General features: G+C 41.9%; 1 protein-coding gene across 1 annotated transcript in view; it reads left to right on the forward strand.

Moving 5' to 3' along the window:
• Nucleotides 1-26604, forward strand: part of TTLL11 (tubulin tyrosine ligase like 11) — a 259912-nt gene that overhangs the window by 122831 nt on the left and 110477 nt on the right. The gene's annotated exons all lie outside the window — the stretch shown is intronic.

Below are 26604 nucleotides of genomic sequence, written 5' to 3' on the forward strand. Positions count from 1 at the left end.
TTGTTTTGCCCAGCACACATCAGTATAGGGGATGCATCAACACGATAACGGAAAATCTTTCCTTTGTCTTGGAAGAATGTCGACTTCCCCTGTGATAGCAAAAAAGTGCAAATGCATGATATGAGTGAGGCGAAGGGAGAAGTCTCACTGTGGGCAATGCACTATAGACAGGGAAGGAACACTGGAGTTGGGGGACCTGGGGCTCAGTGCTGGCTCTGCCACTGATTTGCTTCACTCCACACACTGTGTGCCAGGTACTCTGTAAATACCTGTAGGTGCAAAGATAGTGCAACATGGCTCCTCTGCCCAATTCTGTTGTCCAAATTTCCTTTATCTCTCCAGAGAGGATGTTGGGCTTGATTGCTGAGGACCCTTTCTGTTCTAACATTCTGTGTAATTCAGTTTTTCTAAATAATAGTAATGTCTCAGGCCTGTTATTTGAGTAAGCATTCTGGGAGAACTCCAGAAGCAGGTGAATCTCTGGACAGGCTCCAAATTTGAGATGGCTCCAAAGTGTGCTACATTGTGAGCTTAGTTCTACCCCTTCTAAGGCTTGTTGTTGGGAGATGGGGAACAATCCATAAATTTGGTTCTTGGATCCTTCTTACTAGTTAGGAAATGCTTTGGTTAATTGTCTATTCTGGACTCTTATTGGCATTCAAATCATTTTATGTAGGATCTCAGATTAGGATCTCAGAATTGGTGGGGGCATGGCATCATTTTGATTTATGATGTATTCATTTGAAGTTGTGTTTCCTTTTTTGGTTTATTTTACCTTTGAGTTATTTTTGGTGGTATCACCTCATTTCATTTTCTCCTCCTTAAGCTATGTGTACAATCTGAATTAAAGGAATTATGTTCATAGCACAGTAATAATGCATTGAACTGCTATCATATATTTGACAATATATAAGCTATCTTTTCTTTAGGAAAGAGTTCTGCCCCTTTCTGAGTTGTCTGTGTAAAATGGAGGTCATAATTGCTGGAATCTTTGAAAGAGGCCTAATAAATTGCCCTCTTTTCTGCTTAGGTTCTGAATTAATTGAGAATAAGACAAAGAGAAAAGGAGGATAAGGGCCAAAATATTGCCTTCATTATGAAAAAGCTGATGGCAAATGAGTCATATCTGTGGGCAAATGAGCTTCCTGATGCTGAATCCAGAGAGAGACTCATGCAGCCAGCAGTTCACCCCAACCGCCCCAAACAAGGCAGAGCCAGCCCCTGGGAGCGGCAGCACACGTGCTTCCTGTGGGCAGCAGGCTCCCAAGGGGATGCGAGAAGCAGGCACTTGCCCAGTTCCTCCCTTCCAAATCACTGGTCACAAAAGGCATTTTATTTCTTCAGTGGTAGAGGCAGTGGGGAGCAGAGGGAGACCAGAAATGTACTAATGGTGCTCCTTATCATGCGGAAAAAAACACGGAAAGTAGGGAGAGAGGGCCCCTCCCCCAAACCATCACACATCTCACAGGGAGTCGAATCACAGTGATGAAAGTACCAACGTTAGGGTCTGATTCAAATCCTAGTTCCTGCCTGTGTGATCCTAGATGAATTACTCCATCTCGTTAAACCTGCACCTGTAAAATAGAGATGATGATAGGACCAATCTCATAGAACAGTTTGAAAATTAAGTGAAATAATATATGGAAAGTGCCAGGCTCATAGCATGTGCTGCTAAATAATAGAAAATCAAATGAGCTCATATATACATGAACATCCTTTTTAAATTATGCAATTTTATATAAATTCCATTTATATAAATATGGATGTTATTTTTTTGTGGTGGTGGTCCTAAGGTAATATTGAACGCTATTGCTGTTAGTGCTCCCAATTGATTTAGGCTTACTTAAATAGGTTGGGTGGACTCAGTGGCTTATTATGTATTTCTTTTCTATGTCTCTTACCAAAGAAGATCCACAAGCCAGACAAAAAGAAGAAATTAAATTAACAAAAAACTTCCAGACATCAGAATGACCATTCTTCTGATTCCAGCTATTTTTATAGATTCTCCTGGAAGCTGTCATATAATTCTGTAGCAGCCATTAGAGAATATTCACTCCATTTAATTTATGCTGAAAAATCATTAGTGGGAATTTGACACAGGCCTGAAGTGTTCATAAGCTAACGCTCTGCCGTCAGGCTTCAAGAGACAGCTCCATTTGCCAGAGGCAGCACTTGAAGTGCATTCAAGAAAAAAATGGTAGAGGTCGGGGATGGGGTTGGGGGCATGTTTTAGTTTCCCTCTGCCTCCTTTCTATCCTCCTCTGTCGTCATTATAGACAGCACAGTTGTTGAATGTTACCACAGCCAGGTATTTTTTTGCCTCATCTTCACCATAACCTATGAGGTATTATTACCTCCATTTTACTTGTCCAATGACTTGGGGCAAGTTGGGTTTTGAATCAGGTTTGGCTGATGCAAGAGCCCATGTTCTTTGAGTTGGGAACCAAGGTGACAAACTTCTCAAAGCCTGGACAGAGTTTGGGCAAAGGCCTTGGAGCCTTCTATGTCATTGACATTTGGCCTTATCTAGCAGCACTTCCCTTTTCTTGGCAATTATTATTAATATCTAGCCTGAGACTTGCTTTTCAGTTTCTGATTTTAAAAATAACATTGGTTTTTCTCCCTTGACCAGTGAGCACTTAAGAATTGCTGTGAGGAGCAGAGCTCTCGGAAAGGTTTAAGGATATAAATAAATCAGAGTTTCATTCAATTCTGAAAAAAAAAAAAAAGATATGAGCCTCTACCCTTTGCTAGATGCAGTGGAAAAATTAAATAATGTCCTATCTCACATGGTTGAGGTAACAAATGTAAAGTGTTTACAACAGTGCTTAGTACATGATGAGCACTCAGTATCTATAGTGTTGTTGTTGTTGTTGTTGTTGTTGCTGTTGTTAACCAGCTCATGGCCTTGGGGAGGTCACAGACTGCTAGGAAGGTCATATGGACAGACAATCTCCTTACCATTTGGTAAGTGCCATGGCCAGTGGACAGAGTGCGTAAGAGGGACATAATCAGGTCCTGGGTAGTACAGTCACTGAAGACTTACAGGAAAAGATAGGTCCCATACCAAGTAGTGAAGAATGCGTCGAGGCTGATTAGATGGAAAAAGACAGTGACTGGGTTGGGAAAGGGTCGTAACTATTTCAGAACAGGAAATGCTGAAGACAGGATACGTGAACCGGAGCAGAGAAGACTTGGGGAAGACTGGTGACTTCCCTCACAAGCATGAAGGTTGTCCTTTGGGAGGATTACATTTATTTGGTCTGGCTCTGAGAGGAAGAGCTATGATAAAATGTAGAATTTACTAGAAGGTAAAACTTTCTAATGGTCAGGGTTTTCTAAAAGTGGAGCAGGGCTGCCCAGGGACCTGGTAAGCTTGCTTTCTGTCATTGATGGGTCCAGGTAGAGCTAGGTAAGGAAGGCGGTAGAGTAGAAAGAATCCAAGATTTTGTGCCAGAGATTCAGATGTGACTAAAACTTGTGTACTTGCTGTGTGACCCTGAGCAAATCACTTGACTCATCTGAACAATTACAGTGTGAGAGTGCTTTATAAACTATGAAGCATCATACAAAACTATCATTATTATCATGCTCTTTACACTTTCACTCTAGTTACTGGTGAACAGATCTTAGTCATTCAACTAATTTGTTTTTGATTCCCCATGGTTTCTAGCTTAGCTCCATCACACAATAGCCAATAAATATTTGTTGAATTAATTAATTAATTAACTAATTACTGATTTCCCTTCACAGCTGGCCCTGAAGCTTGATGCAAGTTCTGTGACTTTTAGTCAACTGTTCTTTTTGCTGCATCCATGTCCTTACAGCCACCCTAGGACCTTGTGCCTAGTATGCTCCAACTTAAAATGTTTTGAGTGAAGAAATGGGGAAGGGATTAAATGCATTGATGTTACTACCTAACGTGGTTATCATTGGGCTAAGCACTTTACACGTATCTCATTTAATCCTAAACACAATTCTGGGTGATGGCCCCTAAGGGTGTCTGACTCAGGACTATCATGGTGGTGCCAGCATTGGACAGGAGGCTGGCCCAGCTGGCCTGAGGGTCATTCTCACCTCCAAGATCCCATACTTGGGACAGCTGAGCTTTTGATGAGTCTCCAAGGGAGTCAGGCCCTCAACTTGCATTAGGTCATCTACCTGTTCCTGCACTGTGTTTTGTCTGCGCTGGCTTCATGCAGGCAGTGGAGAACTTGGAAGGCAGTGCTTCACTTGTTCCTGAGTAGCCCTACACTGCCACACATTCAGGAACGGTCTGACTCACTCCATAGGATCGCTGCTGCTCAAATGCTGGCCAGTTAGAGTTAGGGGCTGGGATTTGGAGCTCGTGGATCCTGAATGCCATTTTGGTTCTACCACTTTCTAGCTCTAGTATCTTGGGCAAGTTGCTTGCCATGTCTCAGTTTCTGATCTATAAACTGGGATAATACCTACCTCAACCAATTATTGTGAGGATCGACGTTAAGTGTTTTAGTCCAACTGCATGGCCTGTGGAAGGATTCAGAGAGAGGCATACAATCACCATCCTTATTGGACTTATATATTTCTCAGTACATGGTAGATATTACTTGATAAATGGTAGCTACTATATATAATTAACATTTTTCTAATTATAGAAACACACATCAAAACCATTCCCTCCATCTCTACAATATTGAGGTACCAACAGGTAGTTTTTGGTAGATACTGAATATGAAAACCTGAGCTGAAGTTAGCAAGAATTTCCTTCCTATCAGAGTATATTCATTTCTCCAGAGACCTGCCCCAGGGTAATTGCTCAGGTTCTAGTCCTGGCACTGCCACGTGCCACTTTTGTAAACTTAGGGAAGTGGCTTCAGCTTCCTAAACCTCAGTGTGTAAAATGGCAGGAAATGTATCTACTTCACAGGGTTGTTGAGAGGATTAAATGTGATAATGTATCTAAGGGCCTGGCATAGGACGTGGCATGTAATAGTCGTTCAGTAAATGTCTGTTCTAGTAACGTGTGGAAGGGTCCAGCTCAGTTCCTGGTTGTAAAGTAGGCACCAGGACATGATAGTTTCCTTTATTCCTTTTCAATTTACAATCTCCTTCAGTCCTCTAAAAGCACTGTACCAGCATAACTAGCTTTACAGCTATCAAGCCATGCTGCTAGAGGAACCATGCTGTGAGGAAAAACTGTCATGGTTCTCTGTTCAGTGGGGATCCCTTGAAGCTGAGCTCTGCAGTGGCTCCAGGAGATCACAGGGGGGGACTAACTCCTGTTAGTCTCTCGCTATTCTTTAATAGGAGGCTCCAATCCAGCACTTCAGTATTGGAACTCAGCCCTTCCGCGCAGTTAAGGCACCAGGCACATGGCTGCCAGGCAGCTTATTCCAGAGAACCTTTCTATCACGCTCCCAGTGGCAGACAGGGAGCACCTCAAGAAAGCTTGTTCCACACTTATATTTTCCTTTTTCCTGTCACTAAGTGATTTTAAGTCAAACGCACCCAGCAAACAGCAACTGGCAAAATGTCTCTCTACTCACATGGCATCTTAATAAAAATTACAGATGTGTATTTTCCACATACTTGAGGCTTATCTTTTCACACTCAAAGACTCTTTCAATTCCGACTCAAAAAAGAGTCGGAATCTTTCTAAAATGCCTTATACACCTTGCTTCTTGAAATCAAAGGAATGTAATTTGACATCTTTTCCCTTGTTTGGGACCTTGGCGTTAAGAGGTATGCTGGCAAACTAGCTCTCCGAGTATTAGCTGACTTTTGTGATATAAATTATCCCAACACAACTGATTTCAAGCTACCAGTGGTTTTCAATAACCAACTTGCAAACTTCTTGAATATTTATGGGTTGGTTTCAGCACACCGCTGCCAGGAAGCAGCACTGTACAGTGGAAAGGTTCTGGATGGACCGGCTTTAGTTCTTATCTTTCCACTTAATGGACCCGCTTTAGTCCTTATCTTTCCACTTAACGGCGGGGTTACCTGGGACAGGATATGTAGCCTGTGTTTCTTTATATAAACTATAAAATAAATACCCCAACAGTTATTGTAAGGTAAGATAGGTCAGGTGGCCCAAATTTGAATGCTCTAGGAGTCATGTAGGTGACATAATTAATGAAGCAGAATGAGGTGAGACCTTGGGCAAACATCTGAAACACTGGTTCTCATCTCTGACAGCACATTGGAACCAGATGGGGAAACTTTATTGGTTCCTGGCCCCGCCTCAGACCAATTGAGCCAGAATCTCTTGGGGTGGGACTTGAGTATGGATTTAAAACAACAACAACAACAAAACCAAATGCCTCCCCCCGGTGATTCAAACATGCAGGCTAAAGTTGCGAACCATTGGTACTGAGAGATATCTGTGGGTGGCCAGTGTGTCACTTCTGAACCAACTCAACTGCTCAGTGCATATCCTTTGCTGACTCACAGCCCAGTACTAAATGGTAACTGTTCTTCGCTCAGGAGCTTTTTTATCTGCTTCAATTTTAAAGGCTTGGCTTCAGGCATCACTTTTGCCATCCAAGTGCCTGCCCGTGAAAGCCCTGTGCGGTTTTACCTTGCTGTTCTGGTCTGCCAGGACCTCTTTCAAAATCAGTCCCAAGTCGTCTGTACCGAGAAGTCCTTTCTGCCTTCTAGGAAGTTAGCCACTGCCCCCTCGGAGCTCTTGTGACCTCTGTGCCCACCCCTGCACAGCCCTTACTGTATGATATTGTGATTCGTATTTTACATGCTTGTCTCAGTGCAGCAAATAATGTATTAGTGGCCTCTATGAACCAGCCAGTTATGTGCAGGTTTGTGCCTTAAACATCCTGTGAGCTCTTCAAGGGTGGGACCTGCACTGGATTCATCTTTGTTTCATGTGTCTGGCGGAGGGCCTGGCACAAGGGTTTTATGCCTATTTGAAAGATGGCTGGAAAGGTGGGTAGGTGGAGGCATTTCCAGCTTACTTCTGTGTTCAGCCCTGTGCTTTAGAGTGATGTGGTTACTGGAAGGGTGACCTTCCAGATAAGTGGCATGTTTTCACCATTTCCAGAAGTGTCACAGGGAGATTCAATGCCTAAGGTGTGACTTGTCCATGATTGTTAAATTGTGGGCCATTTTCTTTAAGGGGTTTAGACATTGACTTGTTAATGAATTTTTCTCCCCAATAATGTCCGAAATGACAACATTCAACTTTGGGTGTAGTTGGGTCTGGCTGGAGGGGTAAGTATAGGTAGCAGAGAAAATGACGTTAGAAGGGTTGGCAGTGGTCCAGATTATAAAGGCCTTGAACACCAAGTAAGGGAGCTTTAGATTTGTCCTGGGGTCAGAAGGGAGGAACCTGTGGACTTTAAGGGGGTGGGGTGGCAGCAGGCATGGAAAGTGGTTGGCCAAGAAAAGCATTTGTGGTTGGCCGGATGAGCAGATCAAGTTACTTCTCTCATTCTTCAGAGAATTCCCCCTACACCTACCCCCACTGCCCCTCACCCACCAACCTTGTATTCTTGCCCTTCTAATTTGTGCCACTTACAAACTGGCAGGAATGGTTTGATTCGGGGTGGAATTAAACTGGTCCAACCTCAGAAGACCTTCTCCGTTCATATTATTAACCTGAATATTTTATTAAAAAAGATCATCTGGGTGTGCTGTCAGTCATTTTCTGGAGAAAGCATGGCCAGTGATTGTCCGTTGCACCTGACTCCTCCCAGTGTGAGCATTTTTTAAAAGCAGGTGTCCCTTGTTGCTTAGGAAGTGCCATTTTTTAATTAGTTGGCGTGTTAAACTACAGGCCTCCAGATTGTGCTAAAATTACTAGTTTATACAATGAAGAAATCCTGATGGTAATTTTTTATCCTGAAAACAAGAATATCAAGTTCTTTGCTGATGCCACATTTTTCCGAGGTGTTACATGTTACTATTCCAGGGTCAATGCTGGGTGCTTTGCAAATATTATTGTCTCATTGAATTCTCAAAGAATCTTTGCAAAGTAAGGGTTTTGGTACTGCTTTTACAGACGGAGAAATCCAGTCTCATAGAATTCAGTCAACCACATCCCAAAAGCCGGTGTCAGGCTGGGATTCACACTCAGTCAGGTTGGCCCAACGCCCATGTTCTTTCCCACAACCCCTCCACTGGAACATGCTTATTACTGTTCACATGCCTATGTTTAATTGACTAGGTTTTATGAGATCAGAATTTGTATTTTAGGTAAATGGCATCTGGAAGATAATGAAAATAATTTTTAAAATGAAGCTTCAATATCTTACAGATATATATCAAATACCAGTAATACTTCCCCTGGACTCATGTCATTCCATTTGAGCTCTTTTATAGGAACAAATTCAATATTTCCCTACTCTACCAGTGAAGCTCCAAATTCTGAAATTACCCAATGGCAAGGGTTTAGTTCTTTAGTGATTAATCATGGTGTAACCTGTCTCCCTAGGCTGTATTTATCATTTCACTAATTTGGTCATAGTTTGCTCCTCCTTCCAGGAAAATGTTAATTGTATAGAATCACTTTCGGTTAGAGATTTGCTAACATCACCTTAATTTGGTTTTTTACTCTCTCACTGCTAGCTGCTTACCTGTTCATAATATGAGGATAGATTTTTATTCTTTAATCAGAAAACATTTATTCCACAACATTTTCAGAGTACTTCCTGTGTGCTGGCACTTTACTAGGGAAGTGGGTGGAGCTGTGAAGCAGTCCTACAACAGCCCTGCTTTCACCAGAGCTGGCATTCCAGGGGAGGGAGACAGACATTAAAGAAGGACACAAAGAAAGAAAAGATCAACAGAAAAAGTGCCGTGATGCCAATCAGGCTGGCAGTGCAATAGTGAAGGTAGCGGTGAGACATGCCCTAAGAGGTGCTCTCTGTAAAGAGGGGAAAGGGAGGCAGACTCAAATAAATAGATATAAACTCTGGCTTCTTGGCATTTGCACGTTTAATATTTGCTATTTTGGTCATGAGGATCTATGAAATGTAACCATTTGTCATTTTGCTGAGGCGTAAATTCTCTTCCATTGTAAAAGAAAATGTTTTTGTCTTCTGGTAAAATAATCTGGGCATCAACAAGTAGATGAGGTCAATATTTGGGGAAAGAAGTAGTGACTCTTATCCAATCCCGTGGAATCAATCCACACATTATTCGTTTATTTGTCCAACAAGCCTTTAACTTCTATTATGTTCTGTACACCTCAGAAGAAGAGCCAAAGTTGCATTTAAGATCTCTTCTCTGCCTTTAAGAAAAGAGAAAAAAGAAGAGTTAATATTTAAATACGTAGGCCCTTGACAGTCACCAGAGATCTGTCCTAAGACTTTTGTGAATCCTTAAATTGACTACTACTGATAGTTATGCAGATGTTCACTGGTCACTGGGCCATTTACTTAGTTAAGTGACTTGCTAATCCAAACCTGCCTTGTAGAAGGTCATGCAAGGTGCTTTATCTATGTCATCTCATTCCATCCTATCGGCAAATGTGGCCAGGATTGTTATCTCCATTCACTCTGCTACATGTCAACTGCCAATGCCAAGGGACTCCTGGGCCCCATCCTAAGTTCAGTAATGGAGATATAAAAAGATATGGCAATACTGAAAGTTTCCATTGCTTGAGGCATTTGGATGCATCCTTTTGAATGAGGTGACACCAGAGCTAGGTCTTGCATAGTGGAAGGAGCGCACCAGACAGAGAAAAGAAAAGCATAAGGCAGAGAAAACCACATATGCAAAGATATGAATGTATAAAAGTACAATCTCCATTCAGGCCAAAAATAGGTCATGAACCTGGGGAACGAGTGGTAGGAAACGAATTGAAAAGCAGGTTTTTACCAGACTGTGAAGGACCTTGAGTATCAGTCTCAGAGATCAGACTGCATTCCTTGGCAGTGGGAAACATGGAGCATTTTAAATTAGAGGCATGAGATCCCCATTTATTCATTCGACATTCCAACAAATATATATTGAGCAACTGCTTTGTACCAGACATTCTTCTAGTTGCCGAGGTTACAGTAGAGAAAAGATAGACAAGGTCCCTGCTCTCGAGGAGCTCATGAATCTTCTTGGGGAGGGAGGCAGATACTACACAAATAAGTAAATAAATCAACAATAAAATATCAGTTGGTATAAAGTCCTAACATGAAAATAAAACTGGGTGAAGCAGTAGTAACTAGGGAACGATTTTAGAAGGCATCTCTGCAGAGATGACATTCGAGCTGAAACTTGGAGGAGGCAGTCATGCAAGGAGCTAGGGGAAGAATGTCCCAGGCAATGGAAACAGCTGTGCAGAGATGCAGAGGCAGGATGAATTTGGTATGTCTGAAATTAGGTGTGTGCGAAGCATACCACATTTGAAGGCGAATGTGGCTGGAGTGAGGAGAAGGTGGAAGTACTATAGGAGATGCTGCTGGAAAGGTAGGCAGGGTTGGCTAAGGTAAAGAGTATAGACCGTGTTTGTTTCTGTTGAGGTACAACAGAGGCCCTGATGACATGATCTGATTTACATTTTTAAAAGGTGACTAGGCTGCTTTGTAGAAATTGGGTGGTTGAGGGGTAGGGTGGAGGCGGGGAACTGGCTTCGTTAGTGCAGGAATCTAGAGGTGCTGTGGTGGTGTTTTGAACTAGCTTTTTAGAAGCAGAGAGAAATGTGTTTGGAGGCAGGGTTGACAGGATTACTGCTGGATACACTGGGGGAGTTGAGGGAAAGGGGAATCAAGGAGTCCTGGGATTTGGGCCTGAGCGACTAGGCAGAGATGGAGAAGACAGAGTAGTTGCTATCGGTGCTACACAAATATCCTAGGGAAGGGGAGGGGGGCAGCACGGGACAGTCTGGAGGATGGACTGGCACAGTGGAACTGGAGGGCTACAGGCCAGTTGGCGATGCGAAATGGACATTCTGAACAAAGGCTTTTGGCAGGGAAGCTGGAGGGAAGGGAATCAACTGGCTCAACTCAGCAGACCCAGGGGATCCAAGGCACTGACGAGTGAAGAAACTGGATGAGTCAAGAACAACTAATTCCTGACAATTAGTTTAGGTCAGGAATGCACAGGAAACATAGATTCAGGGGAATAAAAGAAGTCCGATTTTGGACATGTTGAATTTAAGGTTGGAAATGTAAAATGAGACATTTTTACATGGGCAATTTATCCTTGAGCTAGAATACATGGGTACAAATTCTGGCTCTACCACCAGTCAGCTAAGTGACTCAGGGCAAGGCACTTAACCTCACTTACCTTCAGTTTCCTCTGTCTTTAAAATGGAGGCATTGGTAGTACCTACACTATAGTCTGAAAAGATTATATGAGAGACAAACGTGAGAGCTTAGCAGCATGCTTGGTAGACTGTCAGTGCTCAATAAACGTTAGCTATCATAATCATTGTTGTTATTATTGATTTAGAGTCATTGGTGTGTCAATGGCAGTTGAGGTCATCACTGAAGATGAGGTCCTCCAGGGAGAAAGCATAGAGCACAAGAGAAGGGGATATAGGGAGGAAGCAGATTTCTTTAAGAAGCCAAGGCAAGACACATTTTCTAGTACTCAGGGCTCACTTTTGTGTAAAATGTGGCTTGACCTGAAAGTTTCTTAAAATTAATTGCTATTTTGAAAGGTAAAGAGGAGGCCGTGGTTGTATCTGACAATCCTGAGGTCCCCAGTACATGAAAGCTCTTATGAAAACACCAGGTAAGAGGATGACAGGCCTCAGCACAGTTAAAAAATTTTAATGGAGAAAAGATGAATGTGAATGGCAGACTCTTTAATGCATTAGTTTTCAAAATTGTGAAATTAATTGGCTCCCGAATATAGCCTGCTCCATAGTAATTGGAGTTCTGGGGAACCTCCAACTTTCCTGTTACCTTTAGCCAGCATTTCTGTGTTCCATAGTGAATAAAACACTTCTTTGTTTAATTAGAGTTGAATCAGATTTTAAGAAGTTAGCAATCTAATTAAAATGATATTTCCAGTTTTTATGAAAAATAGGATGAGCTCAGCAAATGTTTTATGAGAGTCTCTTCTATTCCGTGCAGTGAGTTAGGCACAGGGTTCCAAGAGTAGCAAGACATGATCCCTGCCCTCAAGAAGCTCTCCATCCTGGAAAAGAGGTAAATGAGTTAACAATGATGTTAACATGAGGTGATGAGGTAATAAATGCTATTAGAGACCAAGGTGCTGTCATACCTCAGAGGAGAAAGTGACTAATTTTGCCAGGTGGGGTCACGAAGCACCCTCCAGAGAAGGTGATGTTTGAGGTGGCAGAAAAGGGGAGGCAGAACAGCATGTATTATAAGGCAGAGAAGCATGGAAAAGTGTGGCATGTTCAGAGAACAAGTTGTCATTCAGGGGAACTGGAGAGTATAGAATATGGGGTGGAGTGGAAGGAATTTAGAAAGGCTGGCTAGAGCCTGGTCTTAAGAGACTTTGATTATCACTCAAGAGTTCAAACTTGATTTTGAGGGAAGACAATGGAGAGTATAAAATAAAATCATTCATTTAGGGAATGTAACACTTAGAGAGGATAGTAAGAAATGGTTTTGACTCCTTCATAGAAGATTTTGAATTCCAAGTTAAGATGTTCAGACTCTACCTTGAAGACTGCAAGAAAGACTGGACAGGTTTTTAAACTTGGGAGTCACGTGACCAAATTTAAGAGAGAGAGGCCTGTGGTGGTTTGTGAAGGAAGCAGGGCTAAGACTGGCCAGGAGGGCCAGGTAGGAAAATGTTGCCGAGGTCGGGGTCCAGGGGAGAGCTGAGAAGCCCTGGAGTAAGGCACTGATCATGGACACAGTTATGAGAAGTATTTTGCTTCTCTGTGATGACTGATTGGGTGCGGGCTGGTGAAGGAGACAGATAAATCAAGAGAGGAGGTGGTAGATCACAGATGGGTAGAACTGCAAGAGAGGGAGGGTGAGGGAAGAGGCTGCAGCTTTCCCATGAGCATGGAATTTAATGTAATTTTGAAACAGGATTTATGACTATCAATCAAACACATATTCAAAAAATATAGCATAGCTATTACAAGCACTTTGTTTATAAGCTGTACTTTGAGAGCCTGGGTAAATGTTTGACCTGCGCCATTGCTGAAATACTTGAGAATAAGCTGGGTTGTTAGGTTCAGGTAACGAAGAAAAATGATCCAGGCTACTTAGAACGGCAGAGGAAAAGCATTTGTCCTCTACAAATTACCTTTTCAGGTAGTACAAGAGATTCACTCACCTCTCATCCCGCCGATCCTCCCTAGCTTCATTTCAGTAATTCCTTGTATCCCTCTGCCTTCTGCTCCCTTCATCCTCTCCTGGCTGAGCAAAAGAAGAGCATGGCACACAGGCCAAACCTTGGATTGATGAGATTCTTTTCAGAGCTGTCACTTATCTGGGAGGTGCTTCACCCACAGGATGGGCTGGGTGCAGAAAGAGAAGGACACAGATGAGCAGCGGGGAGTTCCCTGGTACTTAGGGCTGAGCTCGGTCTTATTCTTTCCTTTAGAAAATTAAAAAAAAAAAAAAAAGCTTTTGATTATGAAATATTTTAAATATTCAGAAAACAGCACAGTGAATCCTTATGCACTCCTCACCAAGATTATGCAGATGTGCATGATTTTGCTTTATCTACTTTGGCTCTCTCTCTCTGGCTCTCTTTCTCTCTCTCTTTTAAAGAACTCATTTACAGATATGGCACTCCTTCTTCCCACTCCTCCCCAGAGGCACCCCTAAGTATTTTTACTTTTACTACATATGTATGATTTTATAAACAATACATACGATTATTTTATTTGTCAACTTTATATAAATGATACAATACTATAAATACCCTTTTGCAACTAGCTTTTTTTGGCTCATCATTGTGTTCCTGATATTTATCCTATATGATACATATGAATCTATGCTGTATCCATATTATTCTTTTTTAACTGCTGTATAATAGTCTATCTAATAAACCTCCATTTATTTATCTATTCCCTTATGAGTTTACGTATCTTACTAAGGAAAAGCCAGGTTGTTCCTCATCCTTGTTATTACAAACAATGCTGCAGGGACTGTCCTTATATGCATTCCTCTTGCACATGTGCAAGAGTTTCTCTGGGATGGACACCTAGAAGTAGACACCTAGAAGCATCTTCTAGTTTATCAGTTCTTTTCTTTTTTATTATTATTATTTTTATTTTTTATTTTTTCCTTATTTCTCCCTCCTCCACCTCCAATCCATTGTCTGCTCTCCATGTCCATTTGCTGTGTGTTCTTCTGTGTCTGTTGTATTCTCATTAGGTGGCTCTGGGGAACCCATCCTGGGACCTTCTGTAGTGCGAGAGAGGTGATCATTCTCTTGCTCCACCTCAGCTCCCTAGTTCTCTGTATCTCATATTGTCTCTTCTCTGTGTCTCTTCTTTGTTGTGTCATCTTGCTGCGTCTGCTCTCTGTGTGGGCTGCTCCACTCCTGGGTGGTCTGCCCTCCTTGCGTGGGGGCCACTCCTTGAGCAGGGGCACCCTATGCAGGACGACAGTCCTTGCGCATGGTGGCACTCCACATGGGCCAGCTCGCCACACAGGCCAGGAGACCCTGGGTGTCGAACCCTGGACCTCCTAGATGGTAGGCGGAAGCTCTATCCATTGAGCCATATCCGCTTCTCTAGTCATTTTCTAATATCAGACTTTATCTGTTTGGTTTGTTGCTATATCCCTTGTACCTAGAATAGTGCCTGACAAATATCCAATAATACTTGTTTTAAAAACAAAGTGATTTTACTAATTTACACTCCGCCCAGTTTGTATGAGCATTTTCATTTCTAACATTCTTGCCAACACTGGCTTCAAACTTATTAATGTTTGCCAATCTGATGCATATTAAACAGTCTCATAATGTTTTATTTTACATTCCTGTGATTACTGATGAGGTTGGGTATCTTTTCGAATATATTTGGCCATTTGGATTTCTGCCTCTATGAATTGCCTATTCATATTTTTTGCAATTTTTGTTGACTTTTTATTGATTTTTAGAAATGTTTTTATTTGTCATGGATAAAAAAACACCTTGGCAGATGTATGGGTTTTGTATATGGTCTCTCAGCTGTAATTTGTCTTTATATATATGTATTTTTTTAGTTTGCCTTTTGATAAATGAAGTTTTCAATTTTAATATGGTCAGATTCATCAGTCTTATATTGTTTATTTGCTAAATTTATCAGTCTTATATTATTTGTTTGATAAGAATGATCTTTTTATTTTTTCCTTTCTAATCTTTATCCTTACTTCTTTCATCTCTCTTATTGCCCTAGTGATTGAGAGCTTCCTTGTCTTGTTCCTGATTTTAAAGAGCAGGCTTTTAACATTTTACCATAGAGTACAATGCCAGCAGGGGTTTTTTTTGATAAATATCTTTTTTGAGATTATTTGATACCATCCTTGCAAACATAGGATAAACCTTGGTAATGACAATTTGTTTTTATTTTACTGGGTTTGATGTTCTCTTGGTTCTTCTTAAATTGATTTTTTCTTCTTTAGTCATTTTTCTTTTCTTAAGGTTTGGTTTCTTTTAAAATTTTAATTATTTTAAATATACTTTTAGTTTCATCATTTGCCTTGTCTTCTTTTTTGGGTTGCCCCTTTCATGCTTTTTGCACTGACTCTTTCATTCTCTTCCATTGATTTACCTAGCTGTTTAGTCACCAGACACTTATGGAGCAACTCCTGTATGCCAATTTAGTAGTGTGGGGGGAAAGGTGGAGGCTCTGGACTTGAAAAGCTCATTGTTTGGTGAATATTTGTCATACAATGATTATTTACTGTCCACAAAGCTCTTGCAGAGCAAAACAATAGGAGGGAGTGGTCAAGATCCCAAGATTTGAAGTCAAGATCCCAAGATTTGAAGTCAGATCTGGATTCAAATTCTGACTCTATCAATTATTTACTGTGTCACCATAACCAAGTTAGCAAGTTAATCTCTTTTAGTTCCAGTTAACCTCTTCTGTCAAAGAGGGATAATAATATTTTATATTTCATAGAAGACATATGAATATGTATGGTACAAAAGTAGCACAGAATCAGGTACATAGTGATAACAATAAAAAATAGCTGTCATTATTATTTGAGTCCATTTGTTTATTTGATTCTCACGATTGCTTTATGAGATAGATAATTATGGTCTAGTTGCTAGACCATGTGAGCAAGTGGGAAAATTTAGTAAACTATAAAATATTATAAAAACGTTGATTTTTACTAATGTATGTAAAAGGGTTTTGATAAATGTAAAACACCTTGCAAATGGAAAGGAATGTTATTCTCTGGAATGATTTAAACCCAAATTCTTGTCTGCACTTAAAGGTGTCATTGCAGGAATTTAAAATCATAGGGAGACCTAGAGAAACAGCCTAGCATGTCTGAAAAGGGAGGGTCAGAGAAAGGATTACAAATAACAATAACATGTAGGCATCACTATAAAGCTTTTGAAGTCTAATTGATAATATAGTAAAACATTTCAACACTATTTGTGTATAGTCCCAATTTTAAAATGTGTGTTTATGAGCATAGAACATATTGGAGGGAAACTAAAATATTGACAGCGATGATCTCTAACCTGTAAGATTATAGATACTTTAAAATTTTTTCTTTACGCTTTTCGGCATATTCCAAGTTTCTACGATGATCCTGTCTGGTAAGGAAAGGCGGGAGCCAGGGCCTCCCTGTTAGATCTGTGTGAGGGCAGCTTGGCATCAAGTGCCTGAGGATCTGTGCCGATGGAACCCCACCTCTCTGGCACGTACTGGAGCTCGGCGCCTCAGAAATACGGCGTCTGGGCCCTCGGAGGGCAGGAGAGGAGTGGAATCTTTCTCCCAACTCTCTTTCCACAGTCCGACTTAATATAAACTGTTTTAATTATATATCTTCTTGCCAGCCTTTGATGGTTGGGTTTAGATTCTTTCAGCTTGTTGGAAAGTACGTGCCCAGGTAATGGAGGTTTGACAGTCATTCCCCATTTGAGGTCCTCTTCTCGTGCTCCATCCTCTGGTGTTCCCATCTCCATCATCTCATCTTGAACTTCTCCAAGGAGAGGGGATCCTAACTGGGTTGGCCAAACCACCTGTCGTTTATGGCGGTAAATCTCTTAGCGCAGAAATTAGCTCGGTCTGGTCTAGCCACTTACAGACTAGGCTGTATACATTACTACCTGAGACTGTGTGTCTCAGAAGTGGCCAGTAGCGGATAGTGTCCCGGGAAGCCTTTAGAGACTTTGTATTCTGTCCAGGCCAGGGCAGCTGTTTTTCAAAGAGCTTTTGCTGTGAGCCAAGCTCTATGCTCTGTACATTTACATACATTATTTCTTTGAGCTTTTTTCCTCTCAATTCATCCAGGTGTCTAAGTCAGATACTATGGAGTATTTCATGAACGCTAAATGAGTACTGCTGAGTTTACCTCATAAAGAGCTCTTGAGTATGTTCACTTCTCTACAACTTTACTGACACCGCCCTTGTCTAGTCACCATTATCTCTAGTTTGGGTAGCTCTAAGAATCTCAAAACTTTTTTTCCTCATCTGCTCTTACCTCCATTTTATCTTCCTTGCTGCAGCTGGAGCGATCTTTTAAAATTAACATCTAATTGGGTTAAGTTTCTGCTTAAAACACTTGAATAGCTTTTCATTTCCCCATAGGATAAAGATGAAGCAATTTAAAATTCCTGACAAGTATCTGCATGATGTAGTCTAGACTGGGGGTCCTCGAAGTGAAGTCCTGGGACCTCCCAGGGGTCCCTAAGATCTTTTCAGGGTATCTGCGAGGTCAAAACTATTTTTGTTAAGGCATTATTTGCCTTTGTCATTGTGTTAGCTTTTGCACTAATGGTGCAAAGCAATGGAGAGTAAAACTGTGGGCTCCTTAGCACTGCTAAGACAGTGACGCCAAACTGCATGAGTAGTTGTATTCTTCACTGCCACGCATTCTCTTACAGTTAAGGGGGAAAAGGCAGTTTTCCTTAACATTTTTAATGAAGCGGGAAAAATTACTAATGTAATTAAATCTCAGCCTTAGAGTATACTTCTTTCAAATATCCTGTGTGACAAAATAGCAAGTGAGTTAATGTGCTTCACTTTCAACTGCCTACTGAAGTGCGATCTTGCTTTAAGGAAAAGGATTTGTGCAATTGTTCAGGTTGCGAGCTGAACTACCCTCTTTTGTCATAGAACAATTGGGCAGTTTTTTTTCTTGGAAGGAATGGTCAGCAGACAAACTATGGTTATTCATACTTGGGCATTTGGCAGACATTTTCCTGAAAATGAAAGAAGTGAGCTTTCTCACTTCAAGGAAAACCATTGAGAGCATTAGTTGCCAAAGACAAAATTTGAGTTTTCAAGAATAATGCATTTTATTTTATTTTATTTTATTTATTTATTTTTTTTTTTGGATTTTGTAAGTACATCTTTGGGCACCTCTGCACCTCATATACATAGGTTCACATCATAGCCCATACTCTCCTCCATTCCATCCAGTGGGCCCTGTGAGGATTTACAATGTCCGGTGATTGCCTCTGAAGTACCATCCAGGGCCGCTCCATGTCCCAAAGACGCCTCCACCTCTCATCTCTTCCTGCCTTTCCCCATACCCTTCGTCCACTATGTCCACTTTTCCCATTCCCATGCCACCTCTTCTATGTGGACATTGGATTGGTTGTGTCCATTGCACCTCTATGTCAAGAGGAGGGTCAGATTCCACCTGGATGCTGGATGCAATCCTCCCATTTTCAGTTGTAATCACTCTAGGCTCCATGGTGTGGTGGTTGTCCTTCTTCAACACCATCTTAGCTGAGTGTGGTAAGTCCAATAAATCAGATTGTAGGTGCTGGAGTCTGTTGAGGCTCAGGATCTGGCTATCACATTGTCAGTCCAGAGATTCAAATCCCCTAAATATATCTTAAACCCCAACATTAACTGCACCTCCAGCACAAGAATAATGCATTTTAGAAAACTTGTATCATCTATCTGTCACCAGGAGCTTGGCAGTTTCCAAATACTTAAAAGACTTTTCTGATGAGATCAGTGGTGAATTGATGAATGTGATTTTTTGATATCATATTAATGAAAATGTGCACTATTTGGAAAATCTGTATAAATTTAGTAAACTGGTATTTTCCAAATGTCCAGTACATGATGTAGAATTCTGCATGGGTAAAAGATCCATTCAAAGAAAGAACAATGAATTGTAATGTAACAGAGTACAAAAAATTCATTGGTATGATTTCAGATTCCATACTGCAACTAACCTTTAAGAAAGCACTACTTTTTTTTTTTTTAAGTATTTGGGAGTAGGACTGAACCCTGGACCTCATATGGGGGAAGCTGGCACTTTACCACTGAACTATATCGGTTTCCCTAAGGTTTTGTTTGTTTGTTTGTTTTGCTTGCTGTTTTTCTGTTTTTAGGAGGCACTGGGAACTGTACCCAGGACCTCCTATGTGGGAAGCAGGTGCCTAAACGATTGAGCCACAGCTGCTCCCAAGAAAGAACTACTTGACAAGATTTGGAGTACATCAGATTTTCTTCATATTCTTCAACCCCAAACATCATGGCAGAGTGGATGCAGAACCAGATATGAAAATCCATTTAACTCTTAGTAAGCCGGACATCAAAGAGGTTTGCAAAAATTTAAAGCAGTGCTACTCTTCTCTTTTTTTTTTTTTTGAAAAAGCTGTTTTTCACAAAAACACGTTATTTACATTACCATACAATGGAACTATCGTTATTTGAATTAGATTAATACTTTAAAGTTCTCAGTTTTAATTTCTATTAGGGCAAACTGATAGATTTTAGGAGTATAAAGGAAACCTGAGATCAGAAAATTTGAGAACCACTGATCTAGATCCTTCCTAACTTTATAGGCTCATTTCATTTCACTCCTAATAGTCTCAGAACTCCCCCAAACCTCCTTCATTCTGTTACTTCATCCTGACGTCCTTCTGCTTTGGGACCTTTGCAAATGTGGTTTCTTCTTCCGAAAACACATTTACTCCCCACTCCCCACTCCCCAGTATTGCCTTATTAACCTCTACTTGCCCTTAAGGTCACAGCTCAGGAAAGTCTTCTCTTTCCGTGTTCTACTCATTCCCTCCCCTCCACAGGCTCCATGTTAATCTATTTCATACATGTTCCTCCAATCTCCCTTCAGGTTAAAATTCTCATTATGTCCCTCTTTCATCACTTCCCTTCTGTGCCTATTTTGCAAGTACCACCTCCTCTGGTGTCTGTTGTATTCTATTAATCACCACCTGTCTGAGACAAGAAAGAAGAAAATCTAGCTGACACTTTCAATGCTAAGGGAGCCAGTTGATCAATCTTTTCCTTGTGCTTTCATACATTTCTAAGAGGGTTCTCACATACCTTTTTATAGGCTCTGGTATAATTTACTCTGTGTGGTTTCTTGTGTGTGTGTGCCTTAAGCTCAGAAAGAAAAGCATCTGCGTTTTGTCATTAATGAGGCCAATTTTCCTGTCTCTTGTAGCTGGAAATCCCTGAAGTATGTACTTATTTTTTATATCTGCCAAACTTCCCATTTTAATGGTACATCATCTTTTCTCTGAGCTCCAACCCTTTCACGTGTAAACTCAGACCTCACCTATCCTCAGGATCTTTAGGAATTAGCCTTATTACTCAAGTTTCCTTTGCAAAAAAAAAGGTGGGTTATCTAGATCTGTCAGCCTACATACTACTATGAAAGGTTTGACTAGATTTTCTTTTTGAACCACTTAGAAAGTCTTTGTAATAGCACAGGCTATCTGTGCTGTCAGTTGAGATCTGGGACTGAAACTTCTGGGCACTAATGATCCTGTGCAAGCCTCTTTTCCTCTCCGGACCTAGTTTTCCCATTTGTGAAATGAATGGGCTGGATGTAATATTCGCTAAAGCTCATCCTGTTCTAAGACTGTAAGCCAAGTGTATCCTGAGAACCTGTTATGTACCAGGCTGGTCTTGGCACTGAGGAGGGATACAGATGCAGGGGAAAACACAGCCTGTGTCTCCAAAGAAGAGTACAGTTTTCTTGGAAACATAAATATTTCAATCCATGAAAACATTAGATGCAATTCAAACAGTATTCATTCACATATATATATATGTATGTGATATTTATTTATATACAAATATATGTAAATATATTAAATGCTTACCTTGTGCCAGGCCCTTTCTAGATCCTGGGGCATGGTGGAGGCAGATGAGGAGCATGTATAAAAGCCAACCCTTGGGGAGCAGGAGTAGCTCAGTGGTTGAGTGCCTGCTTCCCATGTACAAGGTCCTGGGTTCAATCCCTGGTTCCTCCTAAAAATTTTAAAAATAAAATAAAAGGCCAGCCCTCAAGAACTCACTGCTTGTAACTGAGCTAAATAGAATAATCAGTCCACAAGACCCCAAAGCCCAACCTGCAGGATGCGTGCTATAGGAAAGGATGAAATGACCTGAGGCTCTGGGGCAGGAGTTAGGAATGGACTGGGAATGGTGACCACATCCGAGTGAGGGGAGCTTGAGGAAGGCTTCCTGAAAGAGATCCTCTATTACCAAGTCTAAATCATGTGGTTCCGATGATAACTACTCTAAGAATTCAGAGAAGAGGGAAGTCACGGCATGCTGCCGTCAGTGAGAAAAGATTTAAAGGAGGATGGCGAGAGAGGAGCCAAGGATGGCACCAAAATTTCTTTGCTGATAGTGTGCTGGAATCAGTGGCACCCTCTGGAAAATGGGGAGCTAGACCAAAGGGTCAGTGAGGCGACTAGACTAGCTGGTAAGACAGGGGCCTTCAGTAGGATCCTCTGTAGTGCTTCACACATGCTGACTTCCACCACTCACCAAGTTGTTTAGTTTGTTGACATTTTAGTTCTATCTGAAATGGGGATTGAATATTTATTATAGGTTGGAAAGGCAGGGCTCAGATGGTATCGAAAAGATTTGAGTACCTGCCAACTACTGACCCTGTAAAGCAGGGTACAAATTCAGTTACTAGGAAGAAGGACACTGATATAATAGAGCATTAATAACTACCATCTATTAAAAATATTAAGTGAGCACTTACTGTGTGCCAGACTCTACCTATGCTAGGAAATTTGCATTTAAACATCTATCCTGACAACTGAGCTGTGATTTGTGGACGGTGTATGACCTTCATCTTCTACATGTCCAGGTCAAAGCTTAGAGAGGTATAGAAATTGTCAGCACCACGTGACTACAAGTAGCAGAGCTGGATCTCAAACTCAGATTTGTAGGTGCCAAAGTCCAAGTCCTAACTCCTCACTGCCTGCTCTATACCAGATCCTGTGCTGGTTGCTTTATGCACACACCTTTAATCTTCACTTGCCTTGCTAGGTGGGGAGGTGATATTCATTCTGAATTCATCCAAGGTGTGGGAGGGGCCAAGTTATTTGCTGGAGGCCACTTATGGAGTCAGAAGCAGAGCCAGGTTTCTGCCAGACACAAAAGTCCTCTCCACTCCCTGGTACTTCTGGGTCTTCTCCCCACTGGGGCAAATGCCCCAGGGCCCTGGCTGCTTGAGGTCTCCTAGGCTGCCTGAGGGCTCAGGTGACATCATTTTGGCACACCTGTAACTCACCAGGTGTTTGTGAAAGCAATGACCTAGGGAGTTAGGAGCTCCGGGTCTTCTAATCTTGGCCCAGGAAAATTCTGCCACTGCTGCTGTCTGCCTGGCCCTGGGTGAGTCGTTTCCTCTCTCTGGAACTGGCAGTCTTCAAGAGTTAGCATTCTGTGGTGCTGATTGATTGGGATTGTGTATAACTCATCACCAGCCAATAAAATTTATCATTTGGTGGTGTGTCTTAAAATGTGGGGCATGGTTTTAGTAATTGTGTAGCTGAGAAAATAGACCCATTTGTATATGTATTTTCCCCAGACAAGTTGTCACTTCTGGCTACTCTTTCAAGGCCTCAAACAATTTGAGCAAAAGAGAGGCCAAGTGCCTTGAGAAATTGAATACCTTTATCTCTCCCTGCCAGTGAGAGCAGTTACTGATATTGCCTGTTTTACCCTGTAATCTACAAATCACAGCATCATGGTTCAAATGGAAATTTCATCCTGGTACAACTAGAAGCATTGCTCAGTTCTAACTGCTTTATGGCCAGACTTGGTTTCCCTGGACCTGGTTTGATAGAATTGGAGAGGGTAATCTCTAAAAAATTCTTCTAGCTCTCAAATGCTGTGATTTCCTATTTATTGACCATTCATTATCCACTGGCTTTGGGGAATGCAATGTTCCTGTGATTCGGATGACAGGCACTTATTCCACTAAATACCAAAACATGACATTTTAGTCATTTTTTAAAATAATGGAAATCTTTTCGAAGGCTTGTGCACATTTGCTTTCTTAACTACAGTAGATATTGAACATTTTTCTTGATGATTTATGTTCATCACTTCAAACCTCAAACCGTAGGACCTTATTGCCCAAAGGAGCTATGATCTACCTACCCCCTTATTCTACAAATGTCCGAAGAAGAAAAGTAGTTTGTTTGGGATCATATGGTTGAAAGGGCCAGAGTGCGGTTCCTCAAAACTTGCCTCATGCTTCCTTGTCCAGTCTGTTTTCTTCTTTTCTATTGTGTTCTAACCAATTGTTGCCCTTAACGTCATCTTGGTATTCTCAGCACTCAGACTGGACCTGGCCCAAGTGAGCACAAATTACTATGTAAGGAACAAATGGCCTCAGTGTGTTCTGCTTTGCAACTCTTGTGTCTGATTTTAAAATTTTGTCCACTCCTCCCCACCACATTTTTCATTCACAGTCTTTGACTGGGAAAGGAGCTACAAATCCTCTGGCTCTCCTAAATTAAAATGTATGAATTTTAGGGAAATGTTTTGTAGTTCTGGGGCCTTTGGGCCTCACTTCATGTTTGGATGCCATGGTTTGATTGCTGAAATTGTCTAAAACTTCATATTCTACTGAAAAATCACAAAGGCTACCTCTAATATGCTAAAGATTATATTTTGTCCAAATGAGAAGAAATAACTCATTTTATACTAATGTGACAAAAGTATGCTGTGTGTGTGCATAGAATTGAACAAAAGTTTTTAAAATTATCTATCATTTCTATAAAGAAAGAGCATCAAATTTTCTTGAAGTAGTAGCCTTTACCAATGGCTGATTGAGAGGTGATTGTGAGACAAAATTCCTGCCCTTTCTAAATCACACACAACCATATGTCCCATACCCCTGTCCACTCCTACCCCCTTCCATGATTCTCCATTGCCCACTGTGATATTTTAAGATTATGGTTCACAGAATGCCTCCAACAGAATCTCCTGGATGCATGTTATGGAATCAAAGTCCCTGGTCTCAAGGCTAGAGACACACATTTTTAATTAGATCTGCGAGTGATTTCTTAAGCACACCAAGGCTTGAGAGCTTTTGGCCTATGCAATCCAAACTCAGTGACAAGAAATATACCAGAGCCTTCATGAGTTCTTGCTGCCTCACCAGCCTCATCTTCCACCATCTCCTGTCTCCCAAATACCTTTACTGTAATACCAAATAAATTCCAATAACCCCAACAACTTTAACTGCTCTTCCTCCTATTCAGAATGTTCTTTCTACCCTTTCTTTATCTAACCACCTCCTGGTCTTCCATCAACATTTTGTTCAGAGGATATCCCCCCTGCATTCTCCTGGCTTCCAAAAAAAATGTCCATTTTCTGTGTTCTTTGAGTACTTTCTATTTTATTTCAAAACCATCAGTTTCTGAGTTCTTCTTACCCATAGACTATGAACTTCCTGAGGGCAAAGAATGGGTCTCATGCATCTCTAGATTCCTTTGCCAGGTAATGCCTGACATTTAGCAGAAATTCCACAAATATTTTTGAAACTTAATGATCCAAAAGCTGGATCAGAGTTCAGGGAGAGGCAGTTTAAAGAGGATCAGGGTACTGACATTTGTTGTGCAAAAATAATAACCATGAAGATCAAATTCCAGGGGAAAGTGGAAAGCCTAGAGGATAATTAAAAAAATATTTTAACCCTATCTATCTGTAAAGATAACATGCAGAGTACTATGTGCCAGATACTGTGCCAAAAGCATTGTCTTTCCATTAATTCTTATAACAGTGCCAAAGGGTGAAGTGCTATTATTTTTTCCATTTTGTGGGTGAGGAAATGGAGGCTTAGACATATGTAGCAACATGCCTAAATTCACGTCAGTTGGTAGGGCAAAGCCAGGTTCCAAAGCCACGTCTGTCTGTCCAAAGGTCCTGCTCCAACTCTGAGGAGAAAGAGCAACTGAAGGTGGACTCGAGATACCACAGTGACGAGAGAAGAGATAGGTTTGTTGACAGCACCGGACCTGCAGTCCCTGCTCTGCCCTGGCCGGCTCTGAGGCTTGGCACAGGCTGCTTCTCCTCCCTGAGCCTCAGAGTCCTGCCTGCACCCTGGGGGCAAGAAGAGCACCCCTTTGTGGGGTTGTGGGAAAGAACCTCAGATCTGTAAAGGCCTCAGCACAGTGCCTGGCTCCCCGCCAGTGCGCCACAGCCGTTGCCTGTTGTTACCACCACGGGATTGTTTAGAGAATGAAAGGGATTAATGAATGTGAATTAATCCTTCAGCAACTGTATAGCCCTGGACAAAAGAAGGGAGGAGCTATTTTCAGGTTTTAAACAGAGCGGGTCAGCGGAGACCAGCAGGCAGGTGCCCAGTGGAGAGCACATGCCGACGTCAGTGAGTGTTTTGAAGCCCCTGGGGTTCTTTGCCCTGACTCTTTGTGTTGGAAACGGTACCTGGGCAGCGCAGAGCCTCGCCACAGCCAGTCCTGGCCATGGGCCCCAGACCTGGGCCCCTCTGAAGCACAGAGTCTTTACATCTAAAAAATCTTGGCTACTTCCTGGCAGGAGCTTGTGAAGGGGGATCTTCAAAGTGTATGTCAGGATCCCCTTCTGGCTCCAAAGATTAAAAAACCCCTCTAGAGACGAAATAACCTCAGAGCCTTCACATGGGTAAACTGGTAGCTTTTTGAGAGGAACACAGACCCTGGAAGAGATAGATATGACAGGATTTTCAGAGCTCCTGTGGCACAAGAAAGGGGGGAAGGAAAGATGAACACTTTATCTTCTAAAGAGTGGGCCTGTGCCTTTCATCCTCAGATTAGAGCCATGGATGCCAGGCTCTCTCCCCTGAGTGGGCGATGTTCTCAAACAAAGGGTGAGGTTGGAGGAGGGGAGTGGAGACTGCCATCCCTTCATTCATTCCACAAACTCGTTCAGAGTAGGCACCATTCCAGGCTCTGGACTAGACTCGGTGGACAGCGCGAGGCAGAAGTCCAGTCTGTGCCGCTGAGGTACACGCGATCTAGCTGGGGAGATAGCTGTGTGGGCTAGCAAGGAGGGAGGGTACAGCAAGCTGTGAGAAGCTAGGGTAGGAAGCACCTGGCTGTGCCTGCGCTGTCTGAAGGGCTTGCCTGAGGAGAGAAACTATGAATTTGAAGTATGAGGAAGAGGAGAGAAGGTGTCCCAGGTAGAGGGGGGGAAGTGCATGAACAAAGGCTCAGAGTCATGAAAGGGTTTGCCCAGGAAATGATCCTCGGGCTGGGTCAGGCAGGGTCAGAGGGAAGGCCACGAGGTTAGGGCCCAGGCAGCAGATGACCTTGCCCAGCAGGTCT

The sequence above is a fragment of the Dasypus novemcinctus genome, chromosome 8 (assembly GCF_030445035.2).
Source record: "Dasypus novemcinctus isolate mDasNov1 chromosome 8, mDasNov1.1.hap2, whole genome shotgun sequence".
Taxonomy (NCBI): domain Eukaryota; kingdom Metazoa; phylum Chordata; class Mammalia; order Cingulata; family Dasypodidae; genus Dasypus; species Dasypus novemcinctus.